Raw genomic sequence first — 15,050 nt, 5'->3', positions numbered from 1 at the left:
TCCCGCACTCTCCAGCTTGCTGGACCACACTCCAGCTCGCACCCGCACTCCCCAGCTCACTCTCGCACTCTCAAGCTCACTCCCACAATCTCCAGCTCACTCCCACACTCTCCAGCTCACTCACACCCTCTCCAGCTCACACCCGCACTCTCCAGCTCACTCCCACACTCTCCATCTCGCTGGCACACTCTCCAGTTCACTCCCGCACTCTCCAGCTCACTCCCACACTCTCCAGCTCACTCCCAAACTCTCCAGCTCACTCCCCCACTCTCCAGCTCACTCCCTCACTCTCCAGCTCGCTGGAACACTCTCCAGCTCACACCCACACTCCCCAGCTCACTCCCGCACTCTCAAGCTCACTCCCACACTCTCCAGCTCGCTCCCACACTCTCCAGCAAACTCGCACACTCTCCAGCTCACTCCCACACTCTCCAACTCACTCCCCCACTCTCCAGCTCACACCTGCACTCTCCAGCTCATTCCCACTCTCTCAAGCTCACTCCCACACTCTCCAGCTCACTCCTGATCTCTCCAGCTCACTCCCACACTCTCCAGCTCACTCCCACACTCTCCAGCTGACACCCGCACTCTCCATCTCACACATGCAGTCTCCAGCGCACTCCCACACTCTCCAACTCACTCCCCCACTCTCCAGCTCACTCCCACACTCTCCAGCTCACTCCCACACTCTCCAGTTCACGCCCACACTCTCCAGCGTACAACCGAGATCTTCAGCTCACAACCGCACTCTCAATCTCACTCCCACACTCTCCAGCTCGCTCCCACACTCTCCAGCACACTCGCACATTCTCCAGCTCACTCCCACACTCTCCAGCTCACACCCGCACTCTCCAGCTAACTCCCACCCTCTGCAGCTCACTCCCACATTCTCCAGCTCACTCCAACACTCTCCAGCTCACTGGAAAACACTCCAGCTCACACCCGCACTCTCCAGCTCACTCGCTCATTCTCCAGCACACGCCATCACTCTCCAGCTCCCTCCCGCACTCTCCAGCTCGCTGGACCACACTCCATCTCACACCCGCACTCCCCAGCTCCCTCTCGCACTCTCAAGCTCACTCCCACACTCTTCAGCTCACTCCCAAACTCTCCAGCTCACTCCCGCACTCTCCAGCTCACTCCCACACGCTCCGCCTCACTCCCAAACTCTCCAGCTCAAACCCGCACTCTCCAGCTCACTCCCACACTCTCCAGCTCTCTCCCGCACTCTCCAGCTCACTCCCACACACTCCAGTTCACGCCCACACTCTCCAGCTTACACCCGCACTCTCCAGCTCGCTGGAACACTCTCCAGCTCACACCAACACTTCCCAATTACTCCCGCACTCTCAAGCTCCATCCCACACTCTTCAGCTCACTCCTGATCTCTCCAGCTCACTCCCACACTCTCCAGCTCACTGCCACACTCTCCAGCATCCTCGCACACTCTCCAGCTCACTCCCACACTCTCCAGCTCACACCCGCACTCTCCAGCTCACTGGAACACACTCCAGCTCACTCCCGCACTCTCCCGCTCACTCGCTCACTCTCCAGCACACGCCATCACTCTCCAGCTCCCTCCCGCACTCTCCAGCTCGCTGGACCACACTCCATCTCACACCCGCACTCCCCAGCTCCCTCTAACACTCTCAAGCTCACTCCCACATTCTTCAGCTCACTCCCAAACTCTCCAGCTCACTCCGGCACTCTCCAGCTCACTCCCACACACTCCAGTTCACGCCCACACTCTCCAGCTTACACCCGCACTCGACAGCTCGCTGGAACACTCTCCAGCTCACACCAACACTTCCCAGCTTACTCCCGCACTCTCAAGCTCACTGCCACACTCTTCAGCTCACTCCTGATCTCTCCAGCTCACTCCCACACTCTCCAGCTCACTGCCACACTCTCCAGATCACTCCCACACTCTCCAGCTCACGCCCACACTCTCCAGCTCACACCCGCACTCTCCAGCTCACTGCCACACTCTCCAGCTCACTCCCACACTCTCCAGCTCACTCTCGCACTCTCCAGCTCACTCCCTCATTCTCCAGCTCACTTCCTCACTCTCCAGCTCACTCCCGCACTCTCCAGCTTGCTGGACCACACTCCAGCTCGCACCCGCACTCCCCAGCTTTTTCTCGCACTCTCAAGCTCACTCCCACACTCTCCAGCTCACTCCCACACGCTCCAGCTCACTCACACCCTCTCCAGCTCAAACCCGCACTCTCCAGCTCACTCCCACACTCTCCATCTCGCTGGCACACTCTCCAGTTCACTCCCGCACTCTCCAGCTCACTCCCACACTCTCCAGCTCACTCCCAAACTCTCCAGCTCACTCCCCCACTCTCCAGCTCACTCCCGCACTCTCCAGCTCGCTGGAACACTCTCCAGCTCACACCCGCACTCCCCAGCTCACTCCCGCACTCTCAAGCTCACTCCCACACTCTCCAGCTCGCTCCCACACTCTCCAGCAAACTCGCACACTCTCCAGCTCACTCCCGCACTCTCCAGCTCACTCCCCCACTCTCCAGCTCACACCTGCACTCTCCAGCTCATTCCCACTCTCTCAAGCTCACTCCCACACTCTCCAGCTCACTCCTGATCTCTCCAGCTCACTCCCACACTCTCCAGCTCACTCCCACACTCTCCAGCTCACACCCGCACTCTCCATCTCACACATGCAGTCTCCAGCTCACTCCCACACTCTCCAACTCACTCCCCCACTCTCCAGCTCACTCCCACACTCTCCAGCTCACACCCGCACTCTCCAGCTAACTCGCACCCTCTGCAGCTCACTCCCACATTCTCCAGCTCACTCCAACACTCTCCAGCTCACTGGAAAACACTCCAGCTCACTCCCGCACTCTCCAGCTCACTCGCTCATTCTCCAGCACACGCCATCACTCTCCAGCTCCCTCCCGCACTCTCCAGCTCGCTGGACCACACTCCATCTCACACCCGCACTCCCCAGCTCCCTCTCGCACTCTCAAGCTCACTCCCACACTCTTCAGCTCACTCCCAAACTCTCCAGCTCACTCCCGCACTCTCCAGCTCACTCCCACACGCTCCGCCTCACTCCCAAACTCTCCAGCTCAAACCCGCACTCTCCAGCTCACTCCCACACTCTCCAGCTCACTCCCGCACTCTCCAGCTCACTCCCACACACTCCAGTTCACGCCCACACTCTCCAGCTTACACCCGCACTCTCCAGCTCGCTGGAACACTCTCCAGCTCACACCAACACTTCCCAGCTTACTCCCGCACTCTCAAGCTCACTGCCACACTCTTCAGCTCACTCCTGATCTCTCCAGCTCACTCCCACACTCTCCAGCTCACTGCCACACTCTCCAGCTCCCTCCCACACTCTCCAGCTCACGCCCACACTCTCCAGCTCACACCCGCACTCTCCAGCTCACTGCCACACTCTCCAGCTCACTCCCAAACTCTCCAGCTCACTCTCGCACTCTCCAGCTCACTCCCTCATTCTCCAGCTCACTTCCTCACTCTCCAGCTCACTCCCACACTCTCCAGCTTGCTGGACCACACTCCAGCTCGCACCCGCACTCCCCAGCTTTTTCTCGCACTCTCAAGATCACTCCCACACTCTCCAGCTCACTCCCACACTCTCCAGCTCACTCCCACACTCTCCAGCTCACTCCCCCACTCTCCAGCTCATTCCCACACTCTCCAGTTCACGCCCACACTTTCCAGCTTACAACCACACTCTCCAGCTCGCTGGAACACTCTCCAGCTCACACCCGCACTCCCCAGCTCCCCCTCGCACTCTCAAACTCACTCCCACACTACTCAGCTCACTCCCACTCTCTCCAGCTCACTCCTGATCTCTCCAGCTCACTCCCACACTCTCCAGCTCACTCCCGCACTCTCCAGCTCAAACATGCTCTCTGCAACTCACTCGCACACTCTCCAGCTCACTCCCACACTCTCCAGCTCACTCCCGCACACTCTAGCTCATGCCCACACTCTCCAGCTCACACCTGCACTCTCCAGCTCACACCCGCACTCTCCAGCTCACTCCCACACTCTACAGCTCACTCCCCCACTCTCCAGCTCACTCCCGCACTCTCCAGCTCACTCCAACACTCTCCAGCTCACTCCCACATTCTCCTGCTCACACCCACACTCTCCAGCTCACACCCGCACTCTCCAGCTCAGTTGCACACTCTCCAGCTCACTCCCGTTCTCTACAGCTCACTCCCACACTCTCCAGCTCAATCCCAACTCTCCAGCTCAGTCCCCCACTCTCCAGCTCACTCCCGCCCTCTCCAGCTCGCTGGAACACTCTCCAGCTCACCCCCGCACTCTCCAGCTCACTCCGACACTCTCCAGCTCACACCCACACTCCCCAGCTCACACCCGCACTCTCCAGCTCGCTTGCACGCTCTCCAGCTCACTCCTACACTCTCCAGCTCACTCCCACACTCTCCAGCTCACGCCCACACTCTCCAGCTCACACCCGCACTCTCCAGCTCGCTTGCACACTCTCCAGCTCACTCCCACACTCTCCAGCTCACTCCCACACCCTTCAGCTGACTTCCACACCCTTCAGCTCACTACCACACTCTCCAGCTCACTCCCGATCTCTCCAGTTCACTCCCAACCTCTCCAGCTCACTCCCACACTCTCCAGCAAACACATACACTCTCCAGCTCACTCCCACAATCTCCAGCTCGCTCCCACACTCTCCAGCTCACTGCCACACTCTCCAGATCACTCCCACACTCTCCAGCTCACGCCCACACTCTCCAGCTCACACCCGCACTCTCCAGCTCACTGCCACACTCTCCAGCTCACTCCCACACTCTCCAGCTCACTCTCGCACTCTCCAGCTCACTCCCTCATTCTCCAGCTCACTTCCTCACTCTCCAGCTCACTCCCGCACTCTCCAGCTTGCTGGACCACACTCCAGCTCGCACCCGCACTCCCCAGCTTTTTCTCGCACTCTCAAGCTCACTCCCACAATCTCCAGCTCACTCCCACACGCTCCAGCTCACTCACACCCTCTCCAGCTCACACCCGCACTCTCCAGCTCACTCCCACACTCTCCATCTCGCTGGCACGCTCTCCAGTTCACTCCCGCACTCTCCAGCTCACTCCCACACTCTCCAGCTCACTCCCAAACTCTCCAGCTCACTCCCCCACTCTCCAGCTCACTCCCTCACTCTCCAGCTCGCTGGAACAATCTCCAGCTCACACCCACAATCCCCAGCTCCTTCCCGCACTCTCAAGCTCACTCCCACACTCTCCAGCTCGCTCCCACACTCTCCAGCAAACTCGCACACTCTCCAGCTCACTCCCACACTCTCCAACTCACTCCCCACTCTCCAGCTCACACCTGCACTCTCCAGCTCATTCCCACTCTCTCAAGCTCACTCCCACACTCTCCAGCTCACTCCTGATCTCTCCAGCTCACTCCCACACTCTCCAGCTCACTCCCACACTCTCCAGCTCACACCCGCACTCTCCATCTCACACATGCAGTCTCCAGCGCACTCCCACACTCTCCAACTCACTCCCCCACTCTCCAGCTCACTCCCACACTCTCCAGCTCACTCCCACACTCTCCAGTTCACGCCCACACTCTAAAGCGTACAACCGAGATCTTCAGCTCACAACCGCACTCTCAATCTCACTCCCACACTCTCCAGCTCGCTCCCACACTCTCCAGCACACTCGCACATTCCCCAGCTCACTCCCACACTCTCCAGCTCACACCCGCACTCTCCAGCTAACTCCCACCCTCTGCAGCTCACTCCCACATTCTCCAGCTCACTCCAACACTCTCCAGCTCACTGGAAAACACTCCAGCTCACTCCCGCACTCTCCAGCTCACTCGCTCATTCTCCAGCACACGCCATCACTCTCCATCTCACACCCGCACTCCCCAGCTCCCTCTCGCACTCTCAAGCTCACTCCCACACTCTTCAGCTCACTCCCAAACTCTCCAGCTCACTCCCGCACTCTCCAGCTCACTCCCACACGCTCCGCCTCACTCCCAAACTCTCCAGCTCAAACCCGCACTCTCCAGCTCACTCCCACACTCTCCAGCTCTCTCCCGCACTCTCCAGCTCACTCCCACACACTCCAGTTCACGCCCACACTCTCCAGCTTACACCCGCACTCTCCAGCTCGCTGGAACACTCTCCAGCTCACACCAACACTTCCCAGCTTACTCCCGCACTCTCAAGCTCCATCCCACACTCTTCAGCTCACTCCTGATCTCTCCAGCTCACTCCCACACTCTCCAGCTCACTGCCACACTCTCCAGCTCACTCCCACACTCTCCAGCTCACGCCCACACTCTCCAGCTCACACCCGCACTCTCCAGCTCACTGCCACACTCTCCAGCTCACTCCCACACTCTCCAGCTCACTCTCGCTCTCTCCAGCTCACTCCCTCATTCTCCAGCTCACTTCCTCACTCTCCAGCTCACTCCCACACTCTCCAGCTTGCTGGACCACACTCCAGCTCGCACCCGCACTCCCCAGCTTTTTCTCGCACTCTCAAGATCACTCCCACACTCTCCAGCTCACTCCCACACGCTCCAGCTCACTCCCACACTCTCCAGCTCACTCCCCCACTCTCCAGCTCATTCCCACACTCTCCAGTTCACGCCCACACTTTCCAGCTTAAACCCGCACTCTCCAGCTCGCTGGAACACTCTCCAGCTCACGCCCGCACTCCCCAGCTCCATCTCGCACTCTCAAACTCACTACCACAATCTCCAGCTCACTCCCGCGCTCTCCAGCTCACTCCCGCACTCTCCAGTTCACTCCCGCACTCTCCAGCTCACACATGCTCTCTGCAACTCACTCGCACACTCTCCAGCTCACTCCCACACTCTCCAGCTCACTCCCGCACACTCTAGCTCATGCCCACACTCTCCAGCTCACACCTGCACTCTCCAGCTCACACCGCATCTCTCCAGCTCACTCCACACTCTACAGCTCACTCCCCCACCTCTCCAGCTCACTCCCGCACTCTCCAGCTCACTCCAACACTCTCCAGCTCACACCCACACTCTCCAACTCACACCCGCACTCTCCAGCTCGGTTGCACACTCTCCAGCTCACTCCCGTTCTCTACAGCTCACTCCCACACTCTTCAGCTCACGCCACACTCTCCAGCTCACACCCACTCGCTTCAGCTCGTTGCAGCACTCTCCAGCTCCTCCCACACTCTCCAGCTCACTACCACGCTCTCCTGCTCACTCCCACACTCTCCATCTCACACCCACCACTCTCCAGCTCACACACGCACTCTCCAGCTCGACTGAACACCTCTCAGCTCACTCCCGGTCTCTACCAGCTCACTCCACACTCTCAAGCTCACTCCAAACTCTCCAGCTCGCTCCCACACTCTCCAGCTTACACCCAAACTCTCCAGCTCGCTGGAGCACTCTCCAGCGCACATCCGCACTCCCCAGCTCACTCCGACACTCTCCAGCTCACTCCCCCACTCTTCAGCTCACTCCCGCACTCTCCAGCTCATGCCCACACTCTCCAGCTCACTCCTGCACTCTCCAGCTCACTCCCACACTCTCCAGCTCACGCCCACACTCTCCAGCTCACACCCGCACTCTCCAGCTCGCTTGCACACTCTCCAGCTCACTCCCACACTCTCCAGCTCACTCCCACACCCTTCAGCTGACTTCCACACTCGCCAGCTCACTTCCACACAGTCCAGCTCACTCCCACTCTTTCCAGCTCACTCCCACACTCTCCAGCTCACACCCGCACTCTCCAGCAAACACATACACTCTCCAGCTCACTCCCACAATCTCCAGCTCACTCCCACACTCTCCAGCTCACTCCTGCACTATCTAGCTCACGCACACACTCTCCAGCTCACACCTGCACGCTCCAGCACACATCCGCACTCTCCAGCTCACTCCCACACTCTCCATTTCGCTGGCACACTCTCCAGTTCACTCCCGCACTCTCCAGCTCACTCCCACACTCTCCAGCTCACTCCCAAACTCTCCAGATCACTCCCCCACTGTCCAGCTCACTCCCGCACTCTCCAGCTCGCTGGAACACTCTCCAGCTCACACTCACAAACCCCAGGTCACTCCCGCACTCTCAAGCTCACTCCCACACTCTCCAGCTCACTCCTGATCTCTCCAGCTCACTCCCACACTCTCCAGCTCACTCCCACACTCTCCAGCGCACACCCGCACTCCCCAGCTCACTCCTGCAATCTCCAGCTCACTCCCACACTCTCCAGCTCACTCCCCCACTCTCCAGCGCACGCCCACACTCTCCAGCTCACTCCCACACTCTCCAGTTCACGCCCAGACTCTCCAGCGTACAACCGAGATCTTCAGCTCACACCCGCACTCTCAATCTCACTCCCACACTCTCCAGCTCGCTCCCACAATCTCCAGCACACTCGCACATTCACCAGCTCACTCCCACACTCTCCAGCTCACACCCGCACTCTCCAGCTAACTCCCACCCTCTGCAGCTCACTCCCACATTCTCCAGCTCACTCCAACACTCTCCAGCTCACTGGAAAACACTCCAGCTCACTCCCGCACTCTCCAGCTCACTCGCTCATTCTCCAGCACACGCCATCACTCTCCATCTCACACCCGCACTCCCCAGCTCCCTCTCGCACTCTCAAGCTCACTCCCACACTCTTCAGCTCACTCCCAAACTCTCCAGCTCACTCCCGCACTCTCTCAGCTCACTCCCACACGCTCCGCCTCACTCCCAAACTCTCCAGCTCAAACCCGCACTCTCCAGCTCACTCCCACACTCTCAGCTCTCTCCCGCACTCTCCAGCTCACTCCCACACACTCCAGTTCACGCCCACACTCTCCAGCTTACACCCGCACTCTCCAGCTCACTGGAACAGTCTCCAGCTCTCACCTGAACTTCCCAGCTTACTCCCGCACTATCAAGCTCCATCCCACACTCTTCAGCTCTCCTGATCTCTCCAGCTCACTCCCACAATCTCCAGCTCACTCCCACACTCTCCTGCTCACTCCCACACTCTCCAGTACACGCCCACACTCTTCACCTCACACCTGCACTCTCCAGCTCACTGCCACACTCTCCAGCTCACTCCCGCACTCTCCAGCTCACTCCAACACTCTCCAGCTCACGCCCACACTCTCCAGCTCACTCCCACACTCTCCAGCTCACTCCCACACTCTCCAGCTTGCTGGACCACACTCCGCTCGCACCCGCACTCCCCAGCTTTTTCTCGCACTCTCAAGATCACTCCCACACTCTCCAGCTCACTCCCACACGCTCCAGCTCACTCCCACACTCTCAGCTCACTCCCCCACTCTCCAGCCATTCCCACACTCTCCAGTTCACGCCCACACTTTCCAGCTTACAACCACACTCTCCAGCTCGCTGGAACACTCTCCAGCTCACACCCGCACTCCCCAGCTCCCCCTCGCACTCTCAAACTCACTCCCACACTACTCAGCTCACTCCCACTCTCTCCAGCTCACTCCTGATCTCTCCAGCTCACTCCCACACTCTCCAGCTCACTCCCGCACTCTCCAGCTCAAACATGCTCTCTGCAACTCACTCGCACACTCTCCAGCTCACTCCCACACTCTCCAGCTCACTCCCGCACACTCTAGCTCATGCCCACACTCTCCAGCTCACACCTGCACTCTCCAGCTCACACCCGCACTCTCCAGCTCACTCCCACACTCTACAGCTCACTCCCCCACTCTCCAGCTCACTCCCGCACTCTCCAGCTCACTCCAACACTCTCCAGCTCACACCCACACTCTCCAACTCACACACGCACTCTCCAGCTCGGTTGCACACTCTCCAGCTCACTCCCGTTCTCTACAGCTCACTCCCACACTCTTCAGCTCACGCCCACACTCTCCAGCTCACACCCACACGCTTCAGCTCGCTTGCAGACTCTCCAGCTCACTCCCACACTCTCCAGCTCACTCCCACACTCTCCTGCTCACACCCACACTCTCCATCTCACACCCACACTCTCCAGCTCACACACGCACTCTCCAGCTCGGTTGCACACTCTCCAGCTCACTCCCGTTCTCTACAGCTCACTCCCACACTCTCCAGCTCACTCCCAACTCTCCAGCTCACGCCCCCACTCTCCAGCTCACTCCCGCACTCTCCAGCTCGCTGGAGCACTCTCCAGCTCACCCCCGCACTCTCCAGCTCACTCCGACACTCTCCAGTACACGCCCACACTCTCCAGCTCACACCCGCACTCTCCAGCTCGCTTGCACGCTCTCCAGCTCACTCCTGCACTCTCCAGCTCACTCCCACACTCTCCAGCTCACGCCCACACTCTCCAGCTCACACCCGCACTCTCCAGCTCGCTTGCACACTCTCCAGCTCACTCCCACACTCTCCAGCTCACTCCCACACCCTTCAGCTGACTTCCACACTCTTCAGCTCACTCCCACACTCTCCAGCTCACTCCCGATCTCTCCAGCTCACTCCCACACTCTCCAGCTCACTCCCACACTCTCCAGCAAACACATACACTCTCCAGCTCACTCCCACAATCTCCAGCTCACTCCCACACTCTCCAGCTCACTCCTGCACTCGCTAGCTCACGCACACACTCTCCAGCTCACACCTGCACTCTCCAGCACACATCCGCACTCTCCAGCTCACTCCCACACTCTCCATTTCGCTGGCACACTCTCCAGTTCACTCCCGCACTCTCCAGCTCACTCCCACACTCTCCAGCTCACTCCCAAACTCTCCAGATCACTCCCCCACTGTCCAGCTCACTCCCGCACTCTCCAGCTCGCTGGAACACTCTCCAGCTCACACTCACAAACCCCAGGTCACTCCCGCACTCTCAAGCTCACTCCCACACTCTCCAGCTCACTTCTGATCTCTCCAGCTCACTCCCACACTCTCCAGCTCACTCCCACACTCTCCAGCTCACACCCGCACTCTCCATCTCACACATACAGTCTCCAGCTCACTCCCACACTCTCCAACTCACTCCCCCACTCTCCAGCTCGCTCCCACACTCTCCAGCTCACTCCCACACTCTCCAGTTCACGCCCAGACTCTCCAGCGTACAACCGAGATCTTCAGCTCACACCCCCACTCTCAATCTCACTCCCACACTCTCCAGCTCGCTCCCACAATCTCCAGCACACTCGCACATTCTCCAGCTCACTCCCACACTCTCCAGCTCACACCCGCACTCTCCAGCTAACTCCCACCCTCTGCAGCTCACTCCCACATTCTCCAGCTCACTCCAACACTCTCCAGCTCACTGGAACACACTCCAGCTCACTCCCGCACTCTCCAGCTCACTCGCTCATTCTCCAGCACACGCCATCACTCTCCAGCTCCCTCCCGCACTCTCCAGCTCGCTGGACCACACTCCATCTCACACCCGCACTCCCCAGCTCCCTCTCGCACTCTCAAGCTCACTCCCACACTCTTCAGCTCACTCCCAAACTCTCCAGCTCACTCCCGCACTCTCCAGCTCACTCTCACACGCTCCGCCTCACTCCCAAACTCTTCAGCTCACACCCGCACTCTCGAGCTCACTCCCACACTCTCCAGCTCACTCCCGCACTCTCCAGCTCACTCCCACACTCTCCAACTCACTCCCCCACTCTCCAGCTCACTCCCACACTCTCCAGTTCACGCCCAGACTCTCCAGCGTACAACCGAGATCTTCAGCTCACACCCGCACTCTCAATCTCACTCCCACACTCTCCAGCTCGCTCCCACACTCTCCAGCACACTCGCACATTCTCCAGCTCACTCCCACACTCTCCAGCTCACACCCGCACTCTCCAGCTAACTCCCACCCTCTGCAGCTCACTCCCACATTCTCCAGCTCACTCCAACACTCTCAAGCTCACTGGAACACACTCCAGCTCACTCCCGCACTCTCCAGCTCACTCGCTCATTCTCCAGCACACGCCATCACTCTCCAGCTCCCTCCCGCACTCTCCAGCTCGCTGGACCACACTCCATCTCACAAGCGCACTCCCCAGCTCCCTCTCGCACTCTCAAGCTCACTCCCACACTCTTCAGCTCACTCCCAAACTCTCCAGCTCACTCCAGCACTCTCCAGCTCACTCCCACACGCTCTGCCTCACTCCCAAACTCTTCAGCTCACACCCGCACTCTCCAGCTCACTCCCACACTCTCCAGCTCACTCCCGCACTCTCCAGCTCACTCCCACACACTCCAGTTCACGCCCACACTCTCCAGCTTACACCCGCACTCTCCAGCTCGCTGGAACACTCTCCAGCTCACACCAACACTTCCCAGCTTACTCCCGCACTCTCAAGCTCACTGCCACACTCTTCAGCTCACTCCTGATCTCTCCAGCTCACTCCCACACTCTCCAGCTCACTGCCACACTCTCCAGCTCACTCCCACACTCTCCAGCTCACGCCCACACTCTCCAGCTCACACCCGCACTCTCCAGCTCACTGCCACACTCTCCAGCTCACTCCCACACTCTCCAGCTCACTCTCGCACTCTCCAGCTCACTCCCTCATTCTCCAGCTCACTTCCTCACTCTCCAGCTCACTCCCACACTCTCCAGCTTGCTGGACCACACTCCAGCTCGCACCCGCACTCCCCAGCTTTTTCTCGCACTCTCAAGCTCACTCCCACAATCTCCAGCTCACTCCCACACGTTCCAGCTCACTCACACACTCTCCAGCTCACACCCGCACTCTCCAGCTCACTCCCACACTCTCCAGCTCACTCCCCCACTCTCCAGCTCATTCCCACACTTTCCAGCTTACAACCACACTCTCCAGCTCGCTGGAACACTCTCCAGCTCACACCCGCACTCCCCAGCTCCCCCTCGCACTCTCAAACTCACTCCCACACTACTCAGCTCACTCCCACTCTCTCCAGCTCACTCCTGATCTCTCCAGCACACTCCCACACTCTCCAGCTCACTGCCACACTCTCCAGCTCACTCCCACACTCTCCAGCTCACGCCCACACTCTCCAGCTCACACCCGCACTCTCCAGCTCACTGCCACACTCTCCAGCTCACTCCCACACTCTCCAGCTCACTCTCGCACTCTCCAGCTCACTCCCTCATTCTCCAGCTCACTTCCTCACTCTCCAGCTCACTCCCACACTCTCCAGCTTGCTGGACCACACTCCAGCTCGCACCCGCACTCCCCAGCTTTTTCTCGCACTCTCAAGCTCACTCCCACACTCTCCAGCTCACTCCCACACGTTCCAGCTCACTCACACACTCTCCAGCTCACACCCGCACTCTCCAGCTCACTCCCACACTCTCCAGCTCACTCCCCCACTCTCCAGCTCATTCCCACACTTTCCAGCTTACAACCACACTCTCCAGCTCGCTGGAACACTCTCCAGCTCACACCCGCACTCCCCAGCTCCCCCTCGCACTCTCAAACTCACTCCCACACTACTCAGCTCACTCCCACTCTCTCCAGCTCACTCCTGATCTCTCCAGCTCACTCCCACACTCTCCAGCTCACTCCCGCACTCTCCAGCTCAAACATGCTCTCTGCAACTCACTCGCACACTCTCCAGCTCACTCCCACACTCTCCAGCTCACACCCGCACACTCTAGCTGATGCACACACTCTCCAGCTCACACCTGCACTCTCCAGCTCACACCCGCCCTCTCCAGCTCACTCCCACACTCTCCAGCTCACTCCCCCACTCTCCAGCTCACTCCCGCACTCTCCAGCTCACTCCAACACTCTCCAGCTCACACCCACACTCTCCAGCTCACACACGCACTCTCCAGCTCGGTTGCACACTCTCCAGCTCACTCCCGTTCTCTACAGCTCACTCCCACACTCTCCAGCTCACTCCCCCACTCTCCAGCTCACTCCCGCACTCTCCAGCTCACTCCAACACTCTCCAGCTCACACCCACACTCTCCAGCTCACACACGCACTCTCCAGCTCGGTTGCACACTCTCCAGCTCACTCCCGTTCTCTACAGCTCACTCCCACACTCTTCAGCTCACGCCCACACTCTCCAGCTCACACCCGCACGCTTCAGCTCGCTTGCAGACTCTCCAGCTCACTCCCACACTATCCAGCTCACTCCCACACTCTCCTGCTCACACCTGCACTCTCCATCTCACACCCACACTCTCCAGCTCACACACGCACTCTCCAGCTCGGTTGCACACTCTCCAGCTCACTCCCGTTCTCTACAGCTCACTCCCACACTCTCCAGCTCACTCCCAACTCTCCAGCTCACTCCCCCACTCTCCAGCTCACTCCCGCACTCTCCAGCTCGCTGGAACACTCTCCAGCTCACCCATGCACTCTCCAGCACACTCCGACACTCTCCAGCTCACACCCACACTCTCCAGCTCACACCCGCACTCTCCAGCTCGCTTGCACGCTCTCCAGCTCACTCCTGCACTCTCCAGCTCACTCCCACACTCTCCAGCTCACGCCCACACTCTCCAGCTCACACCCGCACGCTCCAGCACACATCCGCACTCTCCAGCTCACTCCCACACTCTCCAGCTCACTGCCACACCTCTCAGCTGACTTCCCGCACCCTTCAGCTCACTCCCACACTCTCCAGCTCACTCCCGATCTCTCCAGCTCACTCCCCCACTCTCCTGCTCACTCCCGCACTCTCCAGCTCGCTGGAACACTCTCCAGCTCACACCCACAATCCCCAGGTCACTCCCGCACTCTCAAGCTCACTCCCAAACTCTCCAGCTCGCTCCCACACTCTCCAGCAAACTCGCACACTCTCCAGCTCACTCCCACACTCTCCAACTCACTCCCCCACTCTCCAGCTCACTCCTGCACCCTCCAGAAAATTCCCACTCTCTCAAGCTCACTCCAACACTCTCCAGCTCACTCCTGATCTCTCCAGCTCACTCCCACACTCTCCAGCTCACTCCCACACTCTCCAGCTCACACCCGCACTCTCCATCTCACACATGCAGTCTCCAGCTCACTCCCACACTCTCCAACTCACTCCCCCACTCTCCAGCTCACTCCCACACTCTCCAGCTCACTCCCACACTCTCCAGTTCACGCCCACACTCTCCAGCGTACA

The sequence above is a fragment of the Carcharodon carcharias genome, assembly GCF_017639515.1.
Source record: "Carcharodon carcharias isolate sCarCar2 chromosome 36 unlocalized genomic scaffold, sCarCar2.pri SUPER_36_unloc_9, whole genome shotgun sequence".
Classification (NCBI taxonomy): Eukaryota; Metazoa; Chordata; class Chondrichthyes; order Lamniformes; family Lamnidae; genus Carcharodon; species Carcharodon carcharias.
This window is presented reverse-complemented; position numbering follows the sequence as displayed.